The sequence below is a fragment of the Caloenas nicobarica genome, chromosome 1 (assembly GCF_036013445.1).
Source record: "Caloenas nicobarica isolate bCalNic1 chromosome 1, bCalNic1.hap1, whole genome shotgun sequence".
Classification (NCBI taxonomy): Eukaryota; Metazoa; Chordata; class Aves; order Columbiformes; family Columbidae; genus Caloenas; species Caloenas nicobarica.
In genome coordinates, this window is record NC_088245.1 from 116,615,803 (window position 1) to 116,643,709 (window position 27,907).

General features: G+C 60.4%; 1 protein-coding gene across 1 annotated transcript in view; it reads right to left on the minus strand.

Annotated features, from left to right (window-relative positions):
* The window catches only part of BCOR (BCL6 corepressor), an 82,175-nt gene extending 79,120 nt beyond the window's left edge, over positions 1-3,055 (minus strand). The window contains exon 1 of the mRNA XM_065640588.1: positions 2,840-3,055. The gene's annotated coding sequence lies outside the window, so the exon portion shown is untranslated. The remainder of the gene's footprint in view (positions 1-2,839) is intronic.
* Positions 3,056-27,907: the final 24,852 nt, after the last annotated feature.

Below are 27,907 nucleotides of genomic sequence, written 5' to 3' on the forward strand. Positions count from 1 at the left end.
CATGCTCTGCCCAGGGTCTGTCTCCATCTCCTGCTCCTTGCACAGCTCTGACACCAGCTGTGTCCACAGCACCAGAGCAACCACTTAAGGTGCAACAAGGGCACATGAGTCACTCTCCTCCTAACCAGCCCTGTCTGCTGTGCGCTTGCTCCCAGTTCTTAAGCAGCACTCAGAGGTACATGCCAGGTTACAGATTTTTGCCTCTCTCTGGCTTTTGAGCTTAGCAGCAGCGCTTTGTACTCGGCAGGCCATGCTGTCAGCTCCACTGCACAGGCTGCTGGCTTGCTGCTTTCCTCCTTCACTTGCCCTGCCATCCCTGATGCATTAAATCCTCCCCTGGGCCAAGGTGGGGACACACACAGAGGGAGCAGGTAGGCTCAGTGGGCACTGGAGCTGGAAATTGTTCCAGGGTGCTGGTGACAAGCATGAAAGCAGTTGGCTTGCTCTGCAAACCCAGGGCAGTTTGGAGCAAGGGGTCACGGGTAGAGAGGTGTCACTTGCATAAACCGGGGCCAGGGCCACCACCAGGTTGGAGGCAAACCACCCTGGCTGGCTCCAGTCAGGCTCCCGTGGGGCTGGGGCATGGCTCGCTGCAGGGCCAGACATTCCTTCTAGCCCCATACCGTGCCTCCTCGAGGGCCTGCACACCGCTTACTGGGACATGTCCCATCCCCACAGTCCTAGAGAGCTGTCCCTGTGGGACACCTGGGGCAGCCCTGCCTCACTGCTGCCACTCCAGGCCCCAGCCCCAACGGCACAGTCCGGCATGCCTCCTGTGGGGCTGTGAGGTGGTGGTTGCCCCAGCAGCGGGTGTTCCCCGGACTTTGGGATGTGGCCTAGATCAGCCCGAGTCACAATCCTGGCAGTGCACATCACCCTGTCGTGGGGAGAGCTCACGATGTCCCGCCTGGCTGAGGGTACGGGGGACTCCAGAAAACACCGAGTGCGTGCTTGGACTGCATCAAAGGTATTTATTTTGATTGTCCCTTGGCTATAACTTCCAGTGTTCCCCTTTGTTTTATAGCTGCTCAAGTTTACTTGCAGAATTAAGACAGATTTTGGGGGGAGGGGGAGGAAGGGGGTAGGAAGCCTTTGTTCTCCGGAGTGTGCTTGTCTTACTTTTGCATCATGTGGCCTGAGCGGCACCCCCCCCAACCGTATTTACTCTATCTCGAGTGAGTCCTTTGAAGGCGAGGGCAGAGTCGTCGTTAACCCTGTGCGTGCCCGCTGGGCCCTCCGCCGGCAGAGCCCGCCTTCGGCGGGGCCACAGCGTGTCCTGAATCCCACAGCCGTGGGCGTCGCTTTGACGGTGTGTCCTCCACCCCAAAAGCCCCACAGCGCCCATCCCGCGGCCGGTCTCCGCGCCAGCCGTGCGCACGGGGAGCCAGCGGCGGTGGGCCTCTCGGAGAGAGCCCGGGGATACCCCCTTGAGCACTAGCAGCCTAGCCTGCTTAACACGAGGTTGGTTGGAGATGCCTATAAACTCGAAACAGCTGCCGGGCTTTGCTCTGGCCTGCCTGCTAAAATACGCCGATCTCCTTTTAATCTGTTTCATATTCACAAATTAAGCACTTAGCCTAGGTAATAAATCATGAGGCAGTTTACGAGGCGAGCAGGAGACAAACAAGTGGAAAGGGAAAAAAATCGCCTAAAAGTGCATTCAATGTAAATGGCAAGACGCGCTCGGAAAACCCAGCCCGGGCTCCCCTGTGCGGCAGCAGCACCCTGCGGCCCCGGCCGATCCTCGCCGGCGGCGAGGGGGTCGAGCCGACCCCGGCTGGGCGGGCAGCGCCCGGACTTGCCCGCGCCGCGGAGCTCCAGTCGCAGCCCGGGCTCCCGCCTTTGTCTCCCCGGGAGCCGGCCGCCCGTACCGGCTCCACCTGGGAGAGACTCCCGCGGCAGCCGGCCTGGAAATAATGACTCGGGCTGGCGATAACCTCGTCTCGCACACACACACATACACACCGGCTTGGCCTCGGCTGGGGCGCAGGGGTGAGGAAAGGCATGCCGGAAAAAATAAAGTGAGGGCTCGCCTCACGCCGCAGCTGCTCACAGAGCCCGCGGGGGACGTGGCGCTCCGCGGTGTCCCGAGCGAAAGCAGCCCGGAGAGGTGCTAGAGGCCCCGGAACCCACATGCCTGGCCGCTTCGCTCCGGTGCCGCCGGGCACAGGGCGGGGCAGCTGGAAAGTAACGCTTTGGCTACGAGAGTTGCTCCCCGGTCCCCTTCCCGGCACGGCCGGTGGAGGGGAGTACCCCGGCTGGCGAGGGGACCCTACCCTGGACCACTGTCACGCTCACCACGCGAAAGGGCGGCGCGGGTAGGACGGGGCTCCGGAGGGCAGGACTCAGCCCGAGCCCCTCGGCTCCTGCGGCGGGAAAGGGGAACGGGGAGGTAGGCAAGCCTGCAACAGTGCCCGCTGGGCGCTGGTAGCGGGGGGCCGGGGCGGTGCTGCCCGCGGCGGCAGCCCGGGACGCTTCGGTGCTTTCCCCGGAGGCTCTTCCCGGGACAGCCGACAGCCGCCCCGGGGGACGCAGGCGGAGTCCCCAAGACAAAAGACTCGGCGCTAAGACCCCTCCTGGCAAAGGCACAGCCCGCCGAAAGTATTTCAGCAGAGACTTTTCTTCCTCCCCCGCCCCCCCCGGCGGGGCTCTACGCTGGGCCGGTGGCTCCGCGCCGTGCCAAGCCTTGGCAGCGGGGCTGCAGCCCGCTGCAGGAGGGGATGCGCGCAGAGGACGGTGTGCGGGGCAGGGGGGAGAGAAGGTCGCCAGCATCCCCTGGGAGAGGTGAGGGAGGGAGTGGTGATTTAAAGGGACTGCCGCGAAAGGGAGCGACACAGACCTGCGGCTGTCCGCCGAGTGCAATCTGCCGAGCTGCGGGTGCGAACAGCGCTGTCAGGGGCTATTTATCTCTCGCTGGAGCGTCGGCTTCGGTCCCCGCATCGCCCGCCGGTAACAATGGCAGCGGCCGGCGGCTCTCCACGCGTCTGGGCGGCAGAATGGATGGCGGAAGATGCCGCCGCGCTCCGCTCAGACGGGCTCGCTCATGCATCCCTCTTGGCCAGAGCCTCTCGTTACTGCCGCTCCGCCGAGAGCTCTAGCCCGCTCCCCCCCTCCACCCACCCCACCCCCGCCCGCCCTTTCCCAATTTTCCATTTTCAGGACTTTGGCGCGGAGCCAGAAATGTCAGGAGGGGATGAAACTTGACACAGAGATCTCAACCCAGAGCGATTTCCTCCCCCCCTCCTCCGCCTCCGTCCCCAGCCCCTAAGTTAACTTAAAGATAGTTTGGCCGTATTTCAGTTTGAAAAGAAGGGGAAATTGCAGGTCACTGGTGCATGGTCGGGCCGGGTGCATTTTTTTAATTTAAAACGGTAGACACCGAGGCCTGAAAAGCATCTGCAGCCCGTGCACTTAAACTGCTCCTCCCGGCCGCGGCGCAGTTAACCCCTGTGTGCCTCGGCCGCCAGCTTTCCCTGCCTGGGGGGACTTCGGCCCCGTCCGAGCAGCGAGCCCAGTGCAGAGCCGCGGAGAGGCGCCAGGGCAGTGGACCCGAGCGCTGCACCCAGCTTCGCCACCACACTTCGGGGCTGAGTCGCACCCGCCGGCAGGATGAGGCCCCAGGCACCGAAGGGCGACCAAGCGACAAGCTGCTCGTTGAAGGGAGCTTCCCCCCTGGTCCTCCCCGCTCCCGCCGTCTTGGCCCGGGGCAGCGCTTCCCGCGGATTCCCCGCAGCACCGGCGGAGCAGTGCCAGAGACCTGGGCACCGGGAGGGATGCTCAGCTGCTCCCTCCGCCCCCATCCCGGCCCCTTCTGTCCGAGACCCCCGGGAGGGCTGCCTTCGCCCCTGGCCAGCTGGGCGTCCTGATAAGGGCGTGCAATGGGCGGGGAAGGGATGGAGTCGAGGTGCGGGAGGGAAAGGTCCCGAAACGAGGAGCGCAGGGAGTGAAGCCCGAGCTAACTCCGGGAAGGATGCCTCAGCACTTTCTCTATTATGCATTTCCAGCACAAGGAAAGCTAATTCCTCCGCTGAGGGCCTCAATCAGGCATTTATTTGACACTCATGATGCATGAACGGCTAAACACTAGTCTAAGCGGAGGATCAGCCGCTAGTTTATAGCTCGCGAGGTTTTTTTGATGCAGGTGAATTATGTTGATCTCTGAATGCCTCGTATTCCTGGGGGGAGAGAGAAAGAAAACAAGAAGGAGGGGGGAAGCGTGGGGCGATGAACTTCTTCAGGCTCTTCTTCCGCACACCCAGGAAACTCTGGCCAGGAGTTTTGGCTGGTACCACCCCCCCGGCCCTCTCTCCACCCCCAGTCTCCCCCCTGCTGTCTCTCTCCCACCCCCTCGCCCTTCCGCGATGCGTGCCGGCCCGGCTGAGCGCCTCAGGCATCCCGGCCGAGCCGGGCCGCCCTGCGGGGCCCCTCCACGCCGCGCCGGGGAAACGCTCCCCCGGGGGCCGGAGGCGTAACATGGAGCGGGGAGAGTCACGGAGACAACATGGAGGGGGGAGAATGGGAGGAGGAGGAGGGGAGAAACCATATGGAGCAGAAGGGAGGGAGGCGACGCGGAGAGAGCGAGTCGGGAGAGCAAGGAAAGGAGTGGGGAGCCAGGCGGCCCGGGGCGCTGGGGCGGGTGAGGTGACCCCCGCAGGCCCTGCGGGGCTGGGGGGCACGGGGGCGGGGGGAGGGCGGCCTTGCCGCCCGCGCTCCCGAGGGAGTGCGCTTTCTCTCCATCTCTCCCGCGCTTTCCCGGGCACGGCCCTTAATTCCCCCCGTGGATAATTTGTTGTTTTTTTTTTTTTCCTCCTGCTGGCCTCTTTCCAACTGTTGTTCTAGGACCGAAAAAAATAACAATTAAGTAGGAGTCATGTCTTGTGACTTGCACAATCTCTTCTAACGCCTGAGTTCAATTTTACACAACATTTAATACAAATATTAAAAATCAATATATCAAGGTGGTTGTTAATGAAATGTTACAGTGAGTGTGTGTCACCCGATAGAATTTCAGTGGGAAACGTGTCTGATTTAGCAAAAGCTGAATGCAGTTGTGTTCTTCATCGTCCTGCTAAAAAAAAACAAAAGATAAAGGTGTTCATTAAATCGTATCAAATCGAATGAAACTCTATTGGCAGGACCCTCCAGCAGAACAGAAGTCTGAAAAGCAGGTGATGGAAAATGAATCTCAATGCTTCTCCTGACAACAGAACAGGAATCGGAACGCATTAAAAATAAATCAGAGCGCTGCTGTAGGTCACAACACAAGGATTAGACTACTGGAATAATGTGACGGGAGACAGAGAGGCAGAGACTACCCTGTAGGTACACCCTGGCACTAGAACGGGAAGCCAGATTTTGTAAGCCATAGGTCACGCCAGGTCTGTAAGAGACAGTCTTTGCCCCACTCAGACTGCTTCTTCATCACCCCTTCCCTGGCTCTGGGGACTGCAGTGCTCCCCGGCATGCTGCAAACTCAGCATTTTGCAGGCTGGTGGCTTTGCCTGTCGTCTCCCCACGACTCTTTCCACCTCTCCCTTTCCTCCACCCTAGCCGATCCGTTCACTCCCTGGCGGAGCTGCCTTCCGTTAGCCCGGCCTCTTGCACTATTCAGCTGCTCCCTGTGACCCCTCTCAGCCCTTGCAGGAGTTCTTGGGAGACGTCTGCAGAGCGATCTGCCAAAAAGCTGGCAGCTGCCCGGGCGGCGAGGGGCCGGAGTGCTGCTGACAGCCGCCGCCGCCCTGCCCGGCGCCCGTCCCGGTCGCAACCCCGTTGTCTCTGCGACCAGCTGCGAGCTCTGCGCTGGGGAAAGCGGCGGTGGGGGGAATGGGACCGGGGGGGCTCTGCCGTCTGCCGCGGTGTGGCCGGGAGGTGATGGTTACGATGAATCAACACTGGGAGCCTAGGCCGCGGACCCGTGGGAACTTGGGGGGATCGGCTCGTCCCCGCGCCTTCTCCCGGCGTACCAGGGCCCCAGCCCGGATCGTGCTCCGGTGACAGCCGAGGGCAGCAACGAAAGGTGCTCGCCTGTCTCCGCAGCGCCGGGAAAGGGCTGTGACCGCCGGGGTGGGGGTTGCCGACCTCTCTTCGAGCTCTCGTCCAGCTTCCCCAGTCTTGGACTTCGCTCTCGCCTCTCCTGCCCCGGCTCCCTTCGCCCCCTCTCCTGAGGGCATGCTGGGCCAGTCTCTCCCGCCCTCGGGGGGCAGTGGGGCTTCCCTAGCCCGGTTTGTCGGGCTGTGCTGAAGCGATGGCTGTGCCCACCAAGCCCTCCCCGGGCAGAGGGCCGCCTCTTGCCCCGCGTGGGCCTGCAGCGGACGACCCTGCAAAGAGGCTTGGAAGGGACCTGGGGGATGGCTGGCGAACGTATAAACAGACGGCCGCCCCAGGTTCCTCCACGAGCTGCAGTAGGACGCAAGGCGGCCAGTCGGCGGTCAGTGCCGCTGGGGAGACCACGGGATCCGCGCTGCCCTACCGCCTGCAGAGCCGGGAGTGACCGAGGAGGCGGCGGGAGGCAGCGGGGAGGCTGATGAGCGGCAGCCGGGAGTTCTCGGCAGCGAGCCCGGAACGCGCGGCGAGAGAGGGAGCGCGGCGCCCCCGCGGTGCGGTCAGCGGGGCCGGCACCGCCGAGCCCTGCCGACCCGGCGGTGGAGCGGGAGCCCCGCCGGCACGGCTGGAAACCGTCCGTCAGACGCCGTCCCGCCGCTTCGCGATCGAGAGACTCCGCTCTCACTCCCTGCCTGCTTCCCCGGGGCCGTGCCGCACCGCACGGCAGCGGTTACGCGTGCAGCAGCGCCGGAGCGCGATAAACAAGGACGGCCGGCTGCCCTCCGCCCGCTGCGAGTCTGGCGGCACCGCACCCGGCCCCGCAGGGCGACAGCATGCCCCCACCCCGCCGCCCGGCCCGCTCTTGTCCCGGGGCTGCGGGAAGCCAGCACACCGCCCCCGGAGCCGTAGAGCGGGGCGAGGTGGGGGGCCAAGGCGGGGGGGCGGACGTGCTCGCCACGGCGGCTCCGTGAGCGGCTGCATGCTCGATCCGCGGACCGTGCCGCGGGTTCCTCTCGCCGGGAGCGTAACTTCTGCTCCGACCTGAAGCCGCAGCTCCTCTGTTTGTTTATTTCCCCGGCCGCGGTGGCCGGCTGCCAAGCACGCCGACCTTGCCTATTAAAAACCCATTTTTCTTGCCCTGCGCGGAGCAGCACTTCGCTCGCTGCGCTCCGTTGTTCCGTTAAAATAAAGCGCTGCAAAGTCGGGGGTGCTGGGGGGGGCAGTGGAGATATGCCCGTCTCACGCGTCCCGCCTGGGTCCGGTGCGGACTGCCGGGGCGTCCTCCGGCGCAGCCCGATCCCGCGCCCGCCGCCGCCGTGCCCCGGGATCCCGGCGGGGCGGGGTGACCGCCCTGGCTCCCCAGCCAAGACATTTCCTGCCCTTCGCAGCCGCGGCCCCTCGCCGGCGGCCAAGCGGTAGTTGGATCTGGTTGGGGGACGGCGGGCAGCGGGGCAGGGCAGAGAATCGGCGGCGGCGGGATGGAAAAATCAACACACGACGGCGGTGGCGGAGAACAGGGGATGATCCCATTAGCCGCGCCGAGCCGGAGCCGGGCTGAGCCCGAACAGCCGGGTCACCGCTGCCCGGGGCGCCCCGGGCCACCGGACGGAGCGGCGGGAGGACTATGCTCCCCCCGGTGGGCCCCCGATGTTCCCTCGCCCTTATCGGTGGTGTCAGCCGAGGAGGGCGGCGGAGACGACGTCGTTGCCCACCCCGGGGGGCGGGAGCCCGACAGCTTTGTGCTGCTGGGCTTGGGGAGTCGTTTCTCTTCGCCGCTTTGTTCGGAGGCGGTGTTGCCTGCCGGGACGCGCTCCGGTCAGCCCTACCCGGGCGGGCCCCGGCCCGCAGCTCCCTCACCCTTGGCACTGCCTCTCTGCTCCGAGCCTCCTCTGACACCTCGAGAGCGGCCTCTCTCCCCTTCTTCTCTAGAATGATCTAAAAGTCGTCCGAAGCAAGCAGCTTTTAGAGCAGATACAACAATAAAGTATATTGAAATAAGTCTGCGGTTGGTGAATTTCCAGCAATACTTAATGGCACTCGCGGTAAACAGTCCCTCTCTGTGCTAGCGGGGAAAATCATCCAGACACAAGCACATTCCACCCTCTTTAGGGCTCCCTGGCTGTTATTATAGTTATTGCATTACTCTGGTGTAAGCCTTTTGTAACTAAGCTTCTATAAAGCCCCGCTTACAAGCACCCTGATTAGAATTTTCCTTGCCAGTAACCAAAGGCCACCCGCTTTCCAGTGCTATACAGAGGGAGCCGTCAACAGCCACCCCTCTGAATGTACGCTTTGTTCCTGGCAACAAGGAAACGAGTGGGCTTCTATTGGGGAGAATGCAACCCTTCTTTTAAATATCACACAGCGAGAGCTGGTGAGGCACCGGGCTCTGGAGGGGCCGCGATGGAGAGAGAGAGACGTGGCGAGGTCACGGGAGCGCGGAGTGGCCGAGCCCTAATGCTACCCACGAAGCGGCGGCCGCTCAGCCGACGGCTGGAGAATCATATGCCTGATCCCGGCTTTAGTGCAGGCTGGGACGGAGCCGGGGCCTGACGGGAGGAGAAAAGAAGGACGCCAGATAATTGTTTCCCAGCGGCGCACATCGCCCTGGGACCCTGAAGTCCAGCTCCTCAGCCACGGGCCAGGCAGCAGTTCCCAGGCCCAGGGACGCGGGTGCAGGGGACGGGCACGATCCTCCGAGGGGGGCCACCCGGCACATCAGCATCCCCTCTCCCCTCTTCCCTCTTCCCGCCGCCCCTCCAGAGACGCTCGTTGCTCTGCGAAAGCGAACGCCGGGCGGGTTAGGACATCGCCGTTTCTGCGAACACAGCTTCGCTGCCGGGCACTCCCGTCTCCAGGGGCGAGGAATCCCCCGGCGGCGGGGAAGGACCCCGACTTCCCCGGGGCGCTACCCCCGGGCAGCTGGAGCCTGGCCCGCCTCGCCGGCAGCAAGGAGGCAGCGACCAGGCAGCCGGGCGGCCTCCCCACGGGGAGCCCGGCTATTGCGAACACCCGAAAGCCCGTCCCGCCGGGTGTAAGCAATTACTGTGATATGTCCAACACGTATGTTAGTGACATTACTAAGGAGGTGAGAGCTTGGCGCTCAGAGGGCCGAAATGCTGGGCTTTCGCTTTCATTCAGGATGTGTGTAACACAGAGACTTTTCTCAGCTCGCCTGATTTTTAACTTCCTCTAAACCTTTATTTTATTTTTTTTCCTTTGCTCGGAGTGCAGCAACGAGAGACCAAGAGGAAACACGCTGCTGCTGTGCAAAATGTGGACCATGTGTGGGAACTATTTACTCAGAGTGCAACTGCAGGCACCAGGCGAGGGGCTGGCAGAGCCGGGGGGCCGGCGGAGATTCTCTCGCTTTTTTTTCCCCTCGTCTTCCCTAAAGCCAAACCACGTCGCTGTGTGTGTAACGGTGCGTTTTACTGACTTCTCGCTGGGCGCGTGTTTTTGTTTTGTTTTTTCCAGTCCAAGGCTTTCGCGATCTGCTTTTGTGCTCTCACACCTCAAGCCTCCGCGGGCAAAGGGTTAAATCTTCGGAGCTCTGCACGAAAGCAGCTGAGTTTCAACAAAAAGAAAAAAATAAGGAAAAAAAAGAAAAAGAAAAGAAGCAGGGGGGGAGAAGAAAAGAGTGGAAGCATAAGAAAGCAGGCAAAGAGGGCTGCACGGTCCCCTGATCGTCCCTTTGGCTGCTGTAGAATAATAAAAATAATTAATAACAATAATCATCCCCAGGGTTTATTTTCTATTTGGTGTATCAGGAAGTGCCTCTGGCCTTGAAGCTCCCTATTACCTTTCTTGCTTCCCCCCTCCTGTCCTTTCCCTAGGAAGTGAGAAGAAAAAGGTCTGCAGCTGACAAATATTATCCATCCTTTTCATCGATCGGAGCATATACAGATGTGATAGCTTGATGTACACTGCAAACCGGCTGATCCATCGCTTTCTCCCTCTCTCTCTGGCTCTGGTTCGGCCCCCTCCTCCTCCTCCCCCTTTGTTCTCTCCCCCCCCCCCGCGCCTTTCCCTCTCTTTAAATAGATTTCAAGGCGCTGCCTGTTGGAGAGCAGCTCTCCAGAGAGAGCGAGCTATTGCTTCCCTGACGATAGCCTCCCCTCTTCTCGGGTTTCCAAACAGAAAACAATCCCCGGCCAGAGGAACCTGTGCTGGGGCTGCAGGAAGGAGTTAAACCGGCCGCGAAGAGCGAGATAAGGAGGCAGCTCCCTTTACCATCTCTTTCGAGTCCTGTGTGGAAAAAAAAAAAAAGGCATATAGGGGCTCCCCGTCATGCACAATCACGTGGGTAAGGGGCAGTTTGTCCCGGGTCAGGGCCGAACCTGGTTTCTGGCCACAGCGGGAGCAGCCCCGGGCCGGCGCGGCTCGAAGCGGACGGGCGGGCAGCTGGGAGGCGGCTGGCGGCGCGGAGCGAAAGGGTTAAGCCTCCCCTCCACCGCCCTCCTCTCTCGCCAGAGAATAAGCGCTCGCACGAAGCGTTTCTGGGGAGGCAGGCTGCGAGCAGGCCTTTCGCCGTGGATCCATGGCTACCTCGCCTGTCACTGAAATGACGACCCTCCCCTGGTGCCCTTGTGCGGTCAGCACGGACTGTGAACGGGCACTTGCCATCAGTTTTACGAAAGGTTAGCCAAGGTCCCCAGCTTTTGCAGACGGGAGGCATTACGAAACCGCCTTTGTATCTGCATGCACTTACATTAGAAACAAAAAGAGGCGATGAGGAGGCGAGGGAGAGAGAGCAGCCCTCCCCAAGCAAGGAGCGAGCCGGGGCGGCGGGCTGGGGGCTCTCCCTGGGCGAATGTGGGTACCCCGACGGGCATCTCCCTCCGCGGCGGCACCGCGCCGCTCGGCAGGCAGCGTTCCTGCCCGAAGAGCTGGGGTGGCCCTCGCCGCCAGCCAGCCCCCAGCCCTTCCCGGTACCCGCCCGGTGCTGGAGAGAGCCAGCCGGCGGCGCGGCTGCCGAGGCGAAAATGGAGTGGGAGGAGGGAAAAGTGCTACCCGGAGAGCTGTTGTGACAGATGCTAAGCTTTGCCCTACGCGTGCTGGTGAGAGAAGGAGTTAAAAGCAAGCTGCTTTTTCGATCGAGCTGCTTCCCCGAGCGTCGGAAGGAGCGGCTTGCTAGAAAGCCGTCCATCAGCAACCAGTCCAACCTGCCCGTGATAATATGCGATCAACACCAAATCACCCCCGCCAGGCACGATCCATCATCGCTACGATGCAATGGGCCCTTGTATGGATGTGTCTACACGGGGGGCGGGCGGGGAGAGAAGGGGAGGGAGCGGAAAAGAGAGAGAGAGCGTGTGTGGATGTGTGTGAGGGGGGGACGCATCATCCACCGGAATGGGAATCGCCGGCTCCCCCGGCTCTCGGCGAGCGGAGCTGCCCGAGCCAGCGGAGCCGAAAGTTGCTGGGCCGGGGCTGAGCGGGGAGCCTGGCACACGGCCCCGCCACCGCCTCCGACTGACATCAGCCTCGCCTCCCCTCCCCCCCCCGCCTCGCTCCTCCTGGGCAAGCTTGACTGGCGTAAAATTAATAATTAATAGGGTGAAATTGATTAAAGGGCTGGGCGCGCGATGGGGGCGCTCGGAGAGTCCTTGCCCTTCCTCTTCCCGGCCGCTTCGCATCCGCCTCCCCGCCGGCAGCGGCCCGGGAGCGGGGACTGGCCGCCGCCGCCGAGCCAGGGGAGCTCCGGGGTAGCCCAGGCCGAGCAGGAAGGAAAAGGGCGGCGGGGACCGGAGAGGAGGGAGGAAGGAGGCGGCTGCAACAGCAAACCCCGCTGCGTGGCTGACTGCAACCGAGAACGGCCGCGTTAGCAGCGGCGGCGGCGACGGCAGGCGTGGGCTGGCCCCAGGGCTGGCTCGACTCGGCGCAGCTGGGTGTGTGTGTGTATGTGTGCGTGCGTGTGTGTGTACAAAGCCGGGTCCTGGGAGCTGCCCGAGGGCGGTACTTGGCACCACAAGGCCAGCCTCTCTCCTTCTCCCCCCCCTTTTCGCCTACCGCGATCAGCCTCTGCCACGGAGGGAGTGGGGAACCGCAGGGGACGCGGCCGGGCCAGCGCACGCCTCTGCCTCCAGCCCCGCGGAGGTGGGAAAGGGTTAAACGTCGGAGGGTGACGGAGCGGGGGGAAGACGGGGGATGGGGAGCGAGGGGAGGGGGGCTGCCGAGCACAGCGCTGAGCGCAGGGAAACCACAGCGCACCTGGGCTCGGCTCGGGAGCCGGAACGAGCCACCGCCTCCTCCTCCTCCCTCTTTCCCTCCCGCCCTTCCTCCAGCTCGGTGCTTGCCTGGCCCGTATCGCGGCTCTATCTCTGCAGCAGCGGGAGCTCAGCTCCTCTGTTCCTATCAGCTGCTCCTTCTAACCTCAGTGACCCAGATAAGCGCGGCGGCCTCCCTTCCACCTCCGCCAGCCAGCTCGCCGGGGGCCCCGGCCTGCCTTCCCACCAGTCCTCCCTGCCCGCTGCGCCGCCTCCCGCTGCCGCCCCGCGGGGCCGCCTCCCGGCTGCCCCCGGGCCCAGCGGGCTCCTCCTGGCCCCACGGCCTCGGCCCCGACCTCCGCGGGGGCAGCAAACCCGGCCCCGCGCCCGCCCCATCGCTGGGCTCTTCCCCCTCGGCTGGGGCGGTGCTGCTCCCCCCCCCACCCCGTGCCCCTCTCGGATGGCTTGGGGTCGTTGGTTGCCTGCGCTGCGCCAGCTCGCCGTCAAAATAATAATTAAAGGCAAAACAAACACCCCGATCCGGTCTTTCCTGGACACACGGGTCGGAGCCACCGCAGCCCCAGTGTTTTTATTCCCGGGCTGGAAATAGCCCTGGCTCCGCCCTGGACAATCGCCTGTCAGAGGCCTCTTCTCTCCCCTCCCTGGAGGCCTTTCCCTGCCTTGCTTTATTTACTTTTGAAGTGTCTGGATTGATGGAACACTGCGGACGGCACTTTCTTCCCCTAGCTCCCTCCTGCACCGGGGCTCCGCCGGAGCCTCTTACCGCACCCGGCGCTCCGCGCCAGCTCTGCATGACCCAAGATAACCCGGCCCCGGGGAGGCCGGGGCGAGCGGGGGAGGGTGCTTAACCAAACCAAACCAAACAGATCGATCTGTCCCCAGCCGGAGCTGCGGCAGCCTAGAGGGGTGCGGGGGGGCGCCCCTCACAGCAGCACCCGGGCGGTCGGGGGAGGAGGGAGAGGGAGCCTCGGTCCCAGCCGCCCCGGAGTACCACGTCCCCCCGCTCGCCCGCCGGGGAGTGGGGGTAGAAGGGAGATCGCGGCCGGTCCCGTAACGACACAAGGGATAAACACCAAAGTTATCACCAGCCGTGACCAAAATAAATGCCTGTGATAAAAAAGCACTGACAGAATGATCCATTACGCGGGTGTCACTGCCTACAACGAGGTTCAATCAGATACGCCGGTTGCCGTGGACAACAGGGGAAGCGGCGGTACCGGGCTGACGACTTTTCTGGAGAGGCAGGTGGTGGTTGCCATTAGGGAGGTGACACGCCACGATCTGCACGAGGGTGGGCCGGCGTTGCGGGAAGGGACAGACCGCAGCGGTCCCACGGCCACTTGTCCCGCGACCGCCGCTCGCCCCGCGGCCCCTCCGACCGGCTGCCCGCCCGGGAGGCGACCTTGAGTCACCGGCACATGTTTGGGGAGAGGAGCGTTCTCCCTACAGTCGGCCCCCGAAACATACCCTATGCGCCCGAGGGAACACACCCCCCCGTCGGGTACCGTTCCGGTTCGTGCCCCCATCCCCAAATGCGGGGCCAGCACGGTTCGGCTCCCCGCGGCTGCCCGCTCCCTGGATGCCCGCATCTCTCCGCAGCCCGGCAGAGGATATCAATGAGCGTTTGTTTGGTGCGGCGCGACCGTCTTCGGAGCGATGCCCTGTTATTAGCGGGGAAAGGGGAGGGGGGAAGGAAGAAAGGCTCTCTGCGGGCTCGGTGCTGCCCGTCCTCGCCTCTGGCGGAGTCGCCTTCAGGTGCCGGAGAGCGGGCAGCGGGGGCCGGGCTGGCTGGCAGCGCTGCCGGGGAGAGCCGTACTCCAGGGAGTCGGGCTAATCGCATGGCAGGTCAACTCGGCGGGACGCCCGGGCCGCGGGCGGTGCGATTAATGAAGGCTCAGCAGCAGCTGGGACGGATTGCAGGCCGATGCCCCTTGTGTCGCATTCCTCCGGTTCGGGCCGGACTGGGACTCGCCCCTCTCTGGGGAGGGGGCAGAGGCGGCGAGGACAAGGTCCCCTAGCCAGTCGGGGGAGCAGCCCCTCTCCCCCGGGCACCCTCGGGGCCAAGCAGCCTTTGAGAACGGCCGTGCCCGAGGTGGGGGACGGCGGGGCACAAGGGACGGTGCCCCCTCGGCTCGCGGGAGGAGCGATGCCGGGGCTGCCCTCGTCGGTGCCCCGGTGCGTGACACGCCAGCCCCGTGCCTCTTCGGGGTAAGAAACTTCCTGGCTGCTAGCGACGGGTGGCTGCGCCGCCGCAACGCATCCTCCGGTCCCAAGCTTCCCCCCCACCGACCGTAAACGCATCCCCCCCGCTGCCGCCCCCTTCCCGTCACGATTTAATGCTTTTCATGTTCTTCGGCAACTGCGTTTCCGCAGAGAAACCCCGGCGCGCTCCCAGCTCGGCAGCTCAGCTGTATTGTGGCGAGCTCAGGCACAGCCGGAGTGAATCCATTACGCCTCGATCCTACAATACAGGTTTATGCGGATACCCTCTGATTTACATTTAAAACAGCGCACAGGCATTGTCTGCTAGCCTGAAAAGAAAACACAGCCCCGTAACTTCAAATGACCTTCAAAGCAATGCAATTAACTCTCGTAATTATCAGTACACGCCTTTTAGAAAAGGACACAAGTGCTTGCGTCGGTGCTGTTCCACCTGGTTGAGCAGCCTCGTCCTACCAGGGAATGACCCCCCTCCCCCGCCTTTGCAGTCCCCAAATCTGAGACTCCCTCCACCGTTCCTACATTTCGAAATCTCCTTCATCCTCCCCTTCCCCCGCCCGCCGCCCGGGCTGAGGGACAGCTTGCTCAGCGCGGCGAGGCTTTGTCACACCGCCACACACACCACCACGGCGCTGGCTGGTGCCGGCGGCGTGTTTGCTTTCCCGGCTCCCACAAAGCTCTCCCCTCCCGCCGGCCCCCGGACCACAAGCCACGCAGAGCCGAAATTTAGGTTAATAGGATGGGCTTTGATCCGTGGTCCCCTTCGCCCTCCCCTCACCCCGAACGACATCGATCCGCTGCATTTACTCCCGCGCCGACCGGCCCCTGGCTCTCCCGCAGTCACGCTCTGCGCGACCGGAGAGAATAAATAAATATCCCCGAAATATCCAGCCGGTGGTGGCCCCCGGCCCTGCCTCCTCCGGCCCCGCGGCCGCGGAGGTGCGCACGAGTGGCCGGTCCCCGGCGTCTGAATGTGCAGTGTCATGATGGCTCCCACGGCCCGCGGGAGCACCGGGGGTAGCATCGGGGGCGGTGGGACGCGGGCAGCTCGGGGCGGGGGGAGGGGGCTGCCGGCCCCGCAGGAACATCTTCCCCCCCTTCCCCTTCCCTTTTGCACACACACACACACGCACACACAAAATAAATAAATAACGAGGCGGCTGGAGCCATCTGGGGTTGGATGGCTTCTCATCTCATTACAGAGCATTAGGAGAAACAGGCAAATATACAGCTATTAAAATTAATCGCCTCGCGCTGTCAGCTGAACATAATGGAAATTATTTATAGGCTGCCTACGATGCCTTTCTCGTCACGGAGGCTTGGTGCGGAGAGGCGCACTCGCGGCTCCCAGCACGGAGAGGCGTGCGGGGCCGTACGGGGGGGCGGGGCGGGCTCAGTTTGGCCGCGGCCACCGAAATTTGGGAGCTCGGGGCGGCGAGGGTGGGGGAAAGGAAGACAAGCGGCAGAAGCGCCGCGTTTAACGATTTAGGGTGGCTGATTGTCAGGCGACGGGAGAAGCGGCGAAAGCGCAAATAGGGCAAACCGCGATGCTGAGGGCGGTGGGAGGAAGGGTCGGGGGCAGCGGGAGGGCTCCTCCAGAAAGAAAGCCCCTCGGGAAACGGCGCTGAGTCCTAAGCAGGCACCGCGCGATGCGGCGAGGGCATGCCGCGGGAGGGGGCGATGCGCTTCCCGAGCGATTTGTCTGCAGATCTCCGCCACCAGATGAAATGTTAATTATCAGCCCTTCCGCTTCTGCCTCTGAAGCTGGCTTTCGGAGCTGTTTGCTTCTGCTCCGGGGGAGACGGGGGTCTCTTCCTCTTGGGGGAAAACAAAAATCAAAACACCAAACCCCAAAACTATACCCAGTCTGGTACGCCAAGCAGAGCTGGCCTGTTTTCCCGACCGAGAGCTCGTTTGGTAAGCGGGAAGACGCTGCCCGTGCATTTCCCCTCTCCGTCCGGGATTGTTTCGGCCAAGAGAGCCGTTCCCGGCTCGACTCACAGCGGTGCTCCGCTGACGTGACGGCTGAAAGCCTCCTCCTCAGGGGCCGGAGGAGGCAAAGTACGGCTGCCACAGGCAGCAGGAACGCTGGAGTAGCCCGGGTAGCACCGGCTGGGATGGGGGGGCAAGTGCAAGAAAGCCCGAGCGAGAGGCTGGAAGCCTTGCTCCGCCAGGCTTGAGAGGTTAATAAATACACCCGTCCCCTCTCCCCCAGCCCGCCTGAGGCTAAGACTCGCAGCTCAGCGGGTAATTGACAGTCTCAATCCAAAATTGAAACATGTGTTAACAACAACGCCACGCATCCTAGGAGCTACCCGGGAGATCGCCACCTCACGGTCTTTATATATTATTTGAATCCACCGGAGGAAAGTGTCACGAGGTTTTCAGAGCACGTTTCACCCCTACCTGTAAATCAGCTCTTACCACTGATGGCTGCTCAGGCAGAGCCAGCCTCTGCTTTACAGCGCCGGAGGAGGAGAGCCATTGCTCCCTCGCAGCGCTGTTTCCGTGCCGCCTCCAGGCGAAGCCTGCCGGCACCCCTCGTCCGCTTCCTGAGGGACCTCCCACCCCCCAGGAGTGAGCGTAGCAGCGGGGCAGCGTCGGCTCGCCTGTCCGGGAGCGGGCGAGGACGGGCGGATCCGACACCCGCACGGCGCGGGGGCTGCGCGGATCCTCGGCGCTCCGGCACGGCGCTGGCGGCGGGAACGTGGCTCCCGGGGGAGCGCGGCAGCTCTACGGCCCGGCCCGCATCCAGCCCCCCCAGGCAGTCGTATCCCTACCAGGGAAAGCAGGACACGTGTCCCTGCCCCCCACTCCCCGGGCGAAAGTCACACAGCCACAAGCGGGAACTGGCGCCCGCGCCAGCGCAGCATCTTTCCCATGGAGGAGCCCGTGTTTCTGGGACCCAGCGGAGCAGCACCATTCCCCGCGCTGAACTGAGGGCCTTTCTCCCGGCAGTATTCCAACAGCTGCAGCAGGGTTGCCTACTCCATGCAGAGCAGGGAAGCTGGGGATCCCTACCACCACCCCGAAACCCCTTTAACCAAAACCCCTTTAAGGGCCTATGCTGTCCCCGGGAGGAGGGATCGGGCCAGGGCAGGGAAAGAGCAAAATTGTGCAAAGTAGTTGGACGTGCAGAGGCAAGACAACACTGGCAGGGTTTCCCGGGAAAGGCAGGTCTCCAGGGCCTCCCACCACCGGCTCCATCCCTTCCTCCCGCCGTTGCCATCGTCCCCTTTTTACACTGGTAGCCTGTGCGAGGACCAGCCTGCCTTCTCCACCACGGAGGAGGCCGCAGCTCCCGCTGCCCGTGCAGTCACACCCCGCTCAGGACGGCAGCTGACTGTGAGCCCTGCGTGGAGGTCACGACCAGCGGAACAGGCAGATGGAAAATCCCAGTTCCTGCCGCACATAAACAAGGTGGGGACGGGCAGAGCGGCCCTCGGCGCTGCGCGGGAGGGGAAGGGCGTGGGGTCCCTCCTCCGTGGCCCGCTGCCCGCCCAGCCACGGCTCTTGCCCCGGGAGCTCCCTCCCCCGGCGGGCCGCGCTGCAGTGTGCGGAGGAGGATGGGCCCGGGGGCTCCGTCCGGCGAAGGCACGGGGCTGACGGTGGGAAGTGGCCTCCGCGGGCGCTCCTGGGAGCGGGAGCCGCCCGGCTAGAGCGCCGGCACGGCAGCGGGGCAGTTTCTGCTCGCGTCCTCAGCCCCGCGGCGCGCCCACCCGCCGCGCCGCTCGGCAGCTCTCGCCCACGCGTGAACTCGCACGCACGCTGAGTCACACGGGCACGCCGCCTCTCGGAACAGTGTCACGCACACGCTGCGTGTGGCACACACGGCCTCTTCGCGCGCGCTCCGTGTCACACTCACATTTGTTCCCACGCACACTTGCTGCCTCTCTCGCACGGGCACTGCCTCCTCCGGGGAAGCCCGCCAGCTCTCACATTCGCCACCTCTCTCACCCCGGACACACGCCGAGGAGGTCGCACGCAGCCACATGTTCCCTTCTCTTACACACGGACTTTGCCACACAGCCACACACACTCCCACCGACCCGCACCCGCGATCGTACACGCTCAGGGTTTCCCACGCAGGCACACGCGCGCTGCCTCCCTCGCAGCACGCTCCCGATCCCCCATGCGCATCGTCTCGCAGGCACTCGCCGCCGCAGACTTCCACACACGGAGTGTGTGGCTGCACGCCGTACTCGGCTGTTCCCCGGGCACGTCGCCACTCGTACATGCCTCCCCCTCTCGAACCTCCGGCGCTCACGCCCGGGGCGGCAGGCGGCCCCGCGGGGGCGGCCCCAGCGCCGTAACCGGGAGGCCGCGTGTGTTCGCTTGCGGGAAACCCGAGGACCCTCCCTGCGGCCCCTTTGGCAGCGCTACGCCGCCACTGCCGGGCCAGCTGCGCGGCCCCGGTCCGGAACAGCTTGTGTTTGCTCCCACCAGACGGCCAGGCGGGCGGGGGTAGGAAGGGTCAGCCGGTACCGCGGAGCCCGAGGGTCGCGGGGCAGCGGCGAGGACTCCACCTGCGACCGAGCAACCCCGCCCCGGGGACACGTCCGCCCCGCTCTCGCTTCGCTGATACTCTTTATTCCCCCCACCTCGCTCCATTCCTCCGTCCCAGACTAATGCTGCGGCTGCGCTCCGACCCGCGGGCGGGTTGCCCCGGCGGGGTTAGCGCCGTGCGCTCGGCGGTTGCGATGTGCGTGCTGCCAGAGCCAGCCGGGGAAAGGCCAACGGCGCCCGAGGCGCGGGCAGAGGTACCGGCTGATCTCTTGGCAGATCTGAGGGCGATTTGGCCGCCACAGCCGGGAGGCCGGCCCGGATTATTCATCACGGGCGGACGAACACAATCCGTCCCCGCGACCCCCTCCGCCGGCTCTGGACATTTTGTCCCGGCCGTGCAAACAATATTCAACTTGTATCCTCTTCCGTGAAGGCACTGGGAAGCCGGAGACTGCCAGAACAGGCTCCCGTGCAGCGCACGGCAGCGAGATCCTGTTTCTCTCGCAGCCGGCGGAGAGCGGCAGCTCCGCGGGAAGCGGGTGCTTTCCGCCCCCGCCCGGCGCACGGCGGCGGCCCCTGGGCCCTGCCAGGCGTCGTCGGGGGGGTTGGCCGCCGCCCGGGCTCCCGGCCCCCGCCCGCAGGCGAGGGCCCCCGGCGTGCAGCCGCTGCTTTGCAAACCGCACGATCGCAGCTCTCGGAAGGCGGCGCGGCGCTGGCAGTCTGCGCTGCCTTTCTGTGCCAAGCCGCGGGCACAGCGGGGCTCGGCGGCCTCGGGCGCAGCGCTCCGCTCGCCAGCCAAACCCGAAATAAAAGCCAGCCCCGCAAACGTCCCCGCGGTTTGCCGGGCGCCGGTTTCCCCTTTTGCTCCCCGCAGCCGCCGGGGAAGGGCAGGCCTCTCCCCAGCGGGAGCCGCAGGCGGAGCTGGGGGGGCCCGGGGAGGCGAGCTCTCCCCGGGCCCCCCTCGCCGACCCCGCTCCAGCGGGGCCTCCCAGCGCGGCGGCGGGCGGCAGCCGGCCTTCCCTCGCCCCCTGTTGGAAACCGCCGCTCGTTGCGGGGCCGCGGCGGTGGGGGTCTGCTATTCTCCCCCGCCTCCGACCGGGCCACCGCCTCCGGGCGCAGGAAACTTCCTCGCCGCGCTCAGCCGCGAGCAGCGGGGACGCCACGGCCCGACCGGGGCCCGGGGACCCGGGGCGTCCTTCCCTTCCCTTTGCTTTCTTCTTCATTTCCCCTTTCCATGCCTTCTCTTCACGTTTCCCTTTCCCCTTCCCCGCGCCCCCCTCCCGGGACCCACCCCGAGAGCTACTCAGCCGAGTGCATGTTGTTCTTAAATCAAGCCTGGATATTTAAAGCTTAACTCCCAGTTTATTTTCGTCCTAGACCAAAGGCGTTCGCTACTTATTCGGGAAGCTATTTAAATACTTTCCTCGACCTCCCTTCAGGGTTATGAACGTTTGCTGCTGGAGAATTTCACAAGGGTATTTGGTACTGTCGCCCCGGCTCACCAGGACACGCCGCGGGAGCCGGGAAGCATTTGCGAGGGGGAGGGACGATGCGTTTTGGGGCGCTGAAGACCTCTTTTCAGCTGGGGAATTGCCGTACTTCACACTCACTTCGTGGTTTATTACTAGAGGAGGAATCTGTTTATAGTCAAACCATATTACATTGGGACGTATCGATTTTCCAGCAGTACTCCCCACCGATTTAATTGTTTTTAAGAATGTCAATTGCAGCTTTCATGTTCCCATCAGTGTTCAAATGATAAACCTCATCATCCTTCTAGATCATACGGCAGTCTGCTCCTTACTTGCTGCGTGTGCCCCCCCGCGCCGCCCAGCCCCCCACACTGACCCGACTTTACCGTGGCTCAAGGTGTATAAAACTTCAAGGAGAGCTCTAGGTGTCTGCTCGCACCTCTCTCCGGTTCACAGCCCCTCAACTCCATCTCTTAAGTTTTACTGTCTTAAAATGAATGCGCTGAAGAAATACACCCCTAAATTAGTCACGGTTCCTGGTTTCGGGTTCTACAGCTCAAAATCCCCATTGCAGAGCAGAGCAGAGCAGACAAAACCAGAAAAAAAAAGCCAACCGACCAACCAACCAAAAAAAACCCCACACAGAGAAGTCATCGAGTCTTTAAAAAACAGTTGGGAAGAAAACCAAGCTGAAACTGCGGACAAGACACTGGGAACTCCGCGCTGCTGCTGCTGCTCGTGGCTGCGCTAATCCGTGCAGGAGAGAGCAAATTGATGCCTTGCCCGCCGTCTTGCCCGCTGACTCCCCACCCTGGCGGCACGCACACGCGTGGGCAGCCGCGAGGGATCCCACCAGCCCCCGGCCAAGGTCGCCGGGCTCCAAGCCGCGCTGCGGTTGCCCAAGGGACACGGAGGGTCCGGGGAGGGACTCGAGGTGTGACCCTCCCGTGGCAAAGACGGCTGCCGAGGCCCAGCGTGGGGACTGTCCCAGGAGGCCGAGCACAGCCCGCAGTACCCACGGGAGGCGAGGGTCGCAGCCAGTCCCCACGGGAGGGGACGAGTGTCGCCGCGTACAGCTTAGCGCAGTTATTTCGCGGCTTTTCCTCCGCTGCTGCTGCTGCGGCTGCTCGGGAACCACTTTTCCCCCTCACAATATGCCCCGCGGGCAAACTCAGCCTCCACGGCGGTTTCCCTCCGCGGCAACCTTTAAGCGGGCTCCTTCCCTAATGCACTCGGTGCGTTAGTTCCCGGAAATACGGCGCAGAGGCTTAATGGCAAGCACTTTAAGTTGTGCTACGAAGTTGCTATCGCTTGAGGCGGCGGCGTGGGGGGTGTTGTTGCATGGGTGGCAAATTAGGTGGGAGATGCGAGGCCGGCTGCGACCACCACGGCCGCCGTGTTTAGAGGGATCGAGACTTAGCGGGCGAGCCACGGGAGCGATGCAGCTTCTCCCCGCCGTGAGTTTGGGATCCTCTAGGACGTTTAAGGTGACAGCAGCGACCGCCCTGAAGACAAGAGCTACCCCGCAAACTCAGGGAGGACCCCCACTCCCCCCGACTCCGTCCCCACAGACTAATAAAATGTGCGGACAGCGCTGCCCATTATTCCCCACCCCGCTCCCTCCAAGTTTCCGAGCAGCCCAAACCATCACCAGCACGTAGTGCTAGGGGAAATCCCAGGATCTGACCGTTCGCTCCGCTCAGGAGCCACAGGAGTTGATCCCGGTTGTGCTTTCAGCCATCGCCTTTGCACGGCATCCTCCGGCTCTTCCTCCGGGGGAAGGGCAGGGAAAGCCTTGCTACCGGCTCCGCACGGTAAAGCTCTCCGGGAGGGCTGCGGAGCCAGGCGCAAGTTGCGCCCCCGCGGTGTGCCAGGCGCGGGGAAGGGGGGTACCGGGATGCACAGAGGCATTCCGCACCTCGCACCCCCCGGAGCCGGAGAGCGGCGTCAAGGGAAAGTCGCGATGGGCCGTACAACGAGCATCCTTCAGCTTGCTCTGCCGTATCCCGCGGGCAGCCCTGGGCTGCTGTTTATTTTGTTATCAAATCAATTAAGCCGCCGCTCTCGTATAAAAAGGGGGAGGGAGAGGAGGAGGGGGCTTGGAGTAAAACTGTGGCCACTCCTTTGACATCGTCTCACCAAAGCAAAGAGCTCCTCCTGTTGGAGAAATGTTTTCCTGCCGTATGGGAAACCCGCCGCAGCACGCAAGCGATTTCATGTTATTACTTTATGTCGTGTTCTGTGGCTTTATGTTATACTATGTTACTGGTTTAGGTTACTTTATCTGTCGGTGGCCTCTGCACCAGCAACCATACCAAACACCTGGTTCAAATGCTCTTGTATGGTCTACTTCTCTTTCTGCGTTACATCTGGACTCTCCTACAATTTAGGGACCTGGTCAAACAAACACCCCAAAACGGGCGACCCTTCATGTGCTGTACATAGGGGCCCAGCCTCGATAACATCAATGGTGCTCTGACAACACTTGGCACCTTGTAAGTGACGTTTAGCATAGGCAGAATTTCTTGGGTTGATCCAAACTCTTTTACAATCTGCAGAAATCAGTGTACTGGTCACTGGAAAGATCCATGTCAGTTCTCTCTCAAGTCAGCTCTTATGCAGGGTAATATCTAACCTGTGCACTAAGTTCATGTCCGGGGTTACCTTAAAGTCTTTTTAAGCTTATGTTTTCTGTTCAATGAGCTAAGCCGGACTGAGTAGCCAGTATAATCACAACTGGTATCTTTTGGGGAAACCTTGGTAGAAAAGCCAAGCATTTGATGAGCAAAGATTCTCTCGGAGACTTGTGATTTGCTGGGAAGCGCTCCTCTGAATGTAGCATCTGGCTGGAAGCATTGATCTGGCTGCCAGAGGAGAGCACCCGGCCAGCCGGCCCTGCAAAGAGCAAGGCTGCCAGATTTCAAGCAGTGGCTTTTGCTCCTTTCTGTTTAAATGAGCTCTGCTCTTTACTTCTCTAGTTGCTGTCAGTGATTTCAGAATGTACCCTACTAAATAATGATATATAATATAATATAATATTTGATTCTTTTATAGTAGTGCAAAGAGGATCATAATCTCCTCAGTCGCAGAATGGTATGGGTGGAAGAAGAGGTACTTAGCAATTTCATTGTCTCCTGGCTGATGTGATCTCACCAAGGCGATCAAGCCCTGTAACTGGGCTACACTAAACCCAAGGTATACTGCAAGATGAAGCCTGGTTTCTCTTCCTACCCTGCCTTTCCCCAAGGTATAGGACTGCTTACCCCAATAACCTCCCCCTCTTCCTTCACTCATTCGCTTCCTGGGAGCCATGGACACTGAGTCCCTCGGGGATCCTTTCTGCTTGGGCATGCCACTGGGAGAAGGAAGAGTTGTATGGAGGGTGCAGAGCTCCTGTAGTTCCCAGCTACTCAGACAGGGAAGGCATCCTGCAGCTCTGAGGAAGAGCGGGACCCTGGTGCGGGGAGTTCGAGGCAGGTGGAGAGGAGGTGGATGTGCAGCCAGGCTAGGTTAGGCTACAAGGCAGCTCCCAGTGGGTGTAAGACAGGTATTGCTCATGCCTGTATCACATCAACTGGCACCGAGTCGTCAGGGGTCATGCACAGTTTGAATTGTGGTACCACTGGAATAGCAATGCTCATTACAGATATTGACATCAGGAGAAAAATGGTGCTTTTGCTCTCTCTCTGTGTTGTAAGTACTCCGAAAAAAAGGTTCGGTGCACTGGATAGGTGTCTTTTGGGAGATGCTTTTAGAAATAGGCACTTATTATGGAAGTCTTCATTTTTGGAGCAGTCAGCTACACCCTGTATGCAAAAGCGGGTGCACTTACAATCTGCATCTACTTAAAAAAAAATGCCTAGCTTAATTTTGGTTGGCCAAAGATGGATAAAAATGCTAAGACGTGGAGGCAAGGTGCAGTAGTGTTGGAGGATGGTGAAAACTGTGACCAGAGGGTGCACTTTAAGATATTTTCTACTGCTTCTGCACAATGAGTTTACCTGTTTTAGAATAATTTACTTTGCTACCTTTGCTAAGTACAGTTGATTTCTGTTGTTTAATCAACAACTGCACTTTCAGGCCATCTGCTCCTCCTACCCAATCCTGCAACAGCCTGGAGCTTTGTGAGGTGCTATGGCCATGTGCACAGTGCACAGTGGCCTGCGCACAGTGTAATGGCAAAAAACCCACTCTTATGTATTCACACCAAGATGTGGAGAGAAGTGGGAGGGGGAAAAACTCAGTGAAGCCAATAGTTGTGACCTTAACATGTTAACAGTACAACAATTTGGAAAGAATGACAGCAAAATATAATTTTGTCATGTTTTCACAGTCACTCCTTACCTTCTCTCTGAATTTACTCAGAAAAGTGTCTCACCTATACAAGGCACTACCAGAGCCATATAAATAATCAACGAAATGTCCAGGGTAGTTCTCAGCCAGCTCTGACTATCTGCGAGCATGATTTCACCTTCTCCACATGATGTCAGCCACATCCACCACCCACAACCCACCTGCTTCCTCTCTCCATCCCCACACAAGCTGTATAACCATAAGCTCAAACCCTGCAGTGTGGTTTGCAAGAGGAGCAATTGTGTGGATCGGGGTGTCTTGTGAAGCAGCTGAAGTCCAGGGTATATGATTTTAGCAGCTGGTAGAAGGGTGCTATGTCAGGGGATCGTGGTTGATGCCAGTCATTAGTTTTCTTGTAAGCAGGAATTGATTATAGGAGAGTTCGTGGTTTTGAGAAGTTCTCACCTGCTCCCTGTACCATCGTGTGAGTTCGGTGGTGCAACGAGGAAGTACAGTGTTGCATTTTGTTTTCTCGGCAGGAGGGGTTTGTGCACAGGGTTCAGGTTGAAGGTTTCGAGTGGGAAGGGAGGGAGGAAACCTGTGGGTTCTAGAAGTTGGGGGAGCGATGTGCTGAAGGTGAAGCTGTGGTTAAGGGCTTCAAAACAGGAGCGAAGGCTTGGCTAAGGACTTCACGGCTTTCTGATATTTTTGTTGGTGGGAAGTGCCATGAGCAACTTTAATGGATTTTTAACAATATTTTTTATTTGGTGGGATTTCTGTGCAAACACTGACAGATGGCATGGGTAGCTCAGGTATTTTCATGTCTGATGCTCCCGTAGTGTCTTGCAAAACCCTAAGTCTTCACATATCACCCCTCTTTCTGTATGATCTCTTTATCTGACTCCCCTTCTCTGTCTCCTTTTCCAGACCATGTCCTGGATTTAATCTATACTCTGTTGCTCCTAGAGTGCAAATTAACCCTTTTCTTCTGTTTTCTGACTCTTTGGTCTGCTCTTTCACTGCTCATTTATACAGAATCACTGGAAATAGCCACATGAGTTGATATATATGGGCACCAAGAAAAAAATAAAGGTGGCAAGGGAGCAGGGAAACAGAAAGGGGATATGTATAGGATAGTAAGGAGGGGCAGCATGAGGAGGTGTGGTAAAGATATTGAAATGTAGGTGGGGGCTTGTCTGTAATGTGCTCTCTGGGTTTGCAGGACTGATAAGCTCCAAGGGGGAGTGAGATGTGAGAAAACTGGCTCTGTAGCCAGAATGGGTCTGAGCAGGGAGAAACAGAGGAACTGCATGCTGACAAAGCCTGCACAGCCCTCTCCCCTAAACATCTCTCCTCTAGGCTTTCCCTCCTCTTCCACGCTGCCTCACACAACCCTACTGCTGCAGCTGAGCTGCATCCCCTCTGCCCCTGCCAGCCAAGCTGACCATGGCACAGCTAACCAAAATGCTGGGAGGAGAGACCAAGGGAGCAAAACCAGGGCTGGGTTCCCGGAGGGTTAAAAGCTTGCACCCCCATGGGGACAGCCCTCAGAAGGAGCCCCTCGCTCTTGCCTCAGCCTTGTGGTGCAGTCAGGGCTGGTGCACACCAGCACAGAGATGCAGCTCCCTTGGCAGGGGCTGAGCGCAGAGAAGTGGAAGGTGACACGGGGGAGACATCCACAAGGAGAGCTGCTCAAGCGCTGCTGATGTGGTGCAGTACCTCAGGGCCCCAGGCCAGGCTTAGTCCTTTCCTCCTCTACTGCAGAGACAGGCTGGAGCACTTGGGGCTTAGCAGGGCTTGACCACTTACACACATCCAGTGCTCAGCCACTCGCTTGTCACATCGTGTGCGCGCGCAGACGCGCGTATCCCACTCCTCTCACACCCCTGGTACCTTGAAAATTCACCTGTGTAATTTCTATTTTCAGGTGAGCAATGCAAAAGGCAGAAGGCTTTTAACCCTGCATTAATCGCAAACCCAACCAGTCCTGTTGGCTAAACTCAGCATTACTTGGATCCACCACCCAGAACAGGAGGAATGATTTGTGGTGCCTGAAATTTCCAAGGTACAAAGAAACAGAAGTCTTGAGATGCCATCAGATATTTCATCTGTAAAGTCTGGTATTTGCAGTTACTTAGAAATAAATGTGAAAGAAAATGAACATCATTTAGAAATGACTAAATATGCCAGAAAACAATGTGCTAACCCCTCCCTGCCTTATGCAAGAGCTAGTCTCTAAAACCTGGAGATTAAACTTAGTCAGAAAAGTTTGATACAGTGCAATTGGATTCCTGTTTTGGCTGAAAATTCCAAATAATTGTAAACTATGGCCTCAGTAGTGACATCCTCTCTTTTATTAGATTGAGGACAGTTTATTTTAGCTAGTATGCATACCGGCTTCCCTTGATATGAATCCCTGCCATAAGAAATCATTGACACACCTTTGAAATGCCATGGAAAGTGTTTGGTCACCTCTTGAGAGCAGAGAAGCTATTTCTAACAGAGAATACAACTGAAAGTGGGATACGGAAAAGGAAAGACAATATTTAAACCAGGCTGTGAACCTAACCAATTACAGAGGCATGGGGAGCAAGATTTGGCCCTTGCTTTGCACTGTCATACGCACCTCTGCAACAGTCATCTTGCCTTTTTCCGTGCTGCCCGTGCTGCATGCCAGAAGAGGAACTGATCCAAGCTTTAGAGCAACAGGCTGTACTTATCAGTATCACAAGGTGGCTGGTTTGTTTATACAACTCCTGATGGAGGTGATGGATTAGCCACTCTTTTTCACCCTACTGACACTAAAAACATTTCTGGCCTCACCTTAAAGGAAGAAACTGTGTATTTGCCTCCATCTTCAGTGTTTTGAACCACATGGCCAGAGCCAGACAAAACACAGGTGTAAGCGCAATTACAATAATGTAAGACTTTATGACAAATCATTCCACTAACCTTTTTTCCTCTCTCTCTGCAGCTTAATGTGCTCTAGACCAGGAGTGTCAAACTCACGTTCACCAGGGGCCACATCAGCCTCGTGGTTGCCTTTGAAGGGCCGAACGTAATTTTAGGACTGTATGAATGTAGGAGTAGTTACATTGATACAGTCTTAAAATTACGTTCAGCCCTTCGAAGGCAACCGCGAGG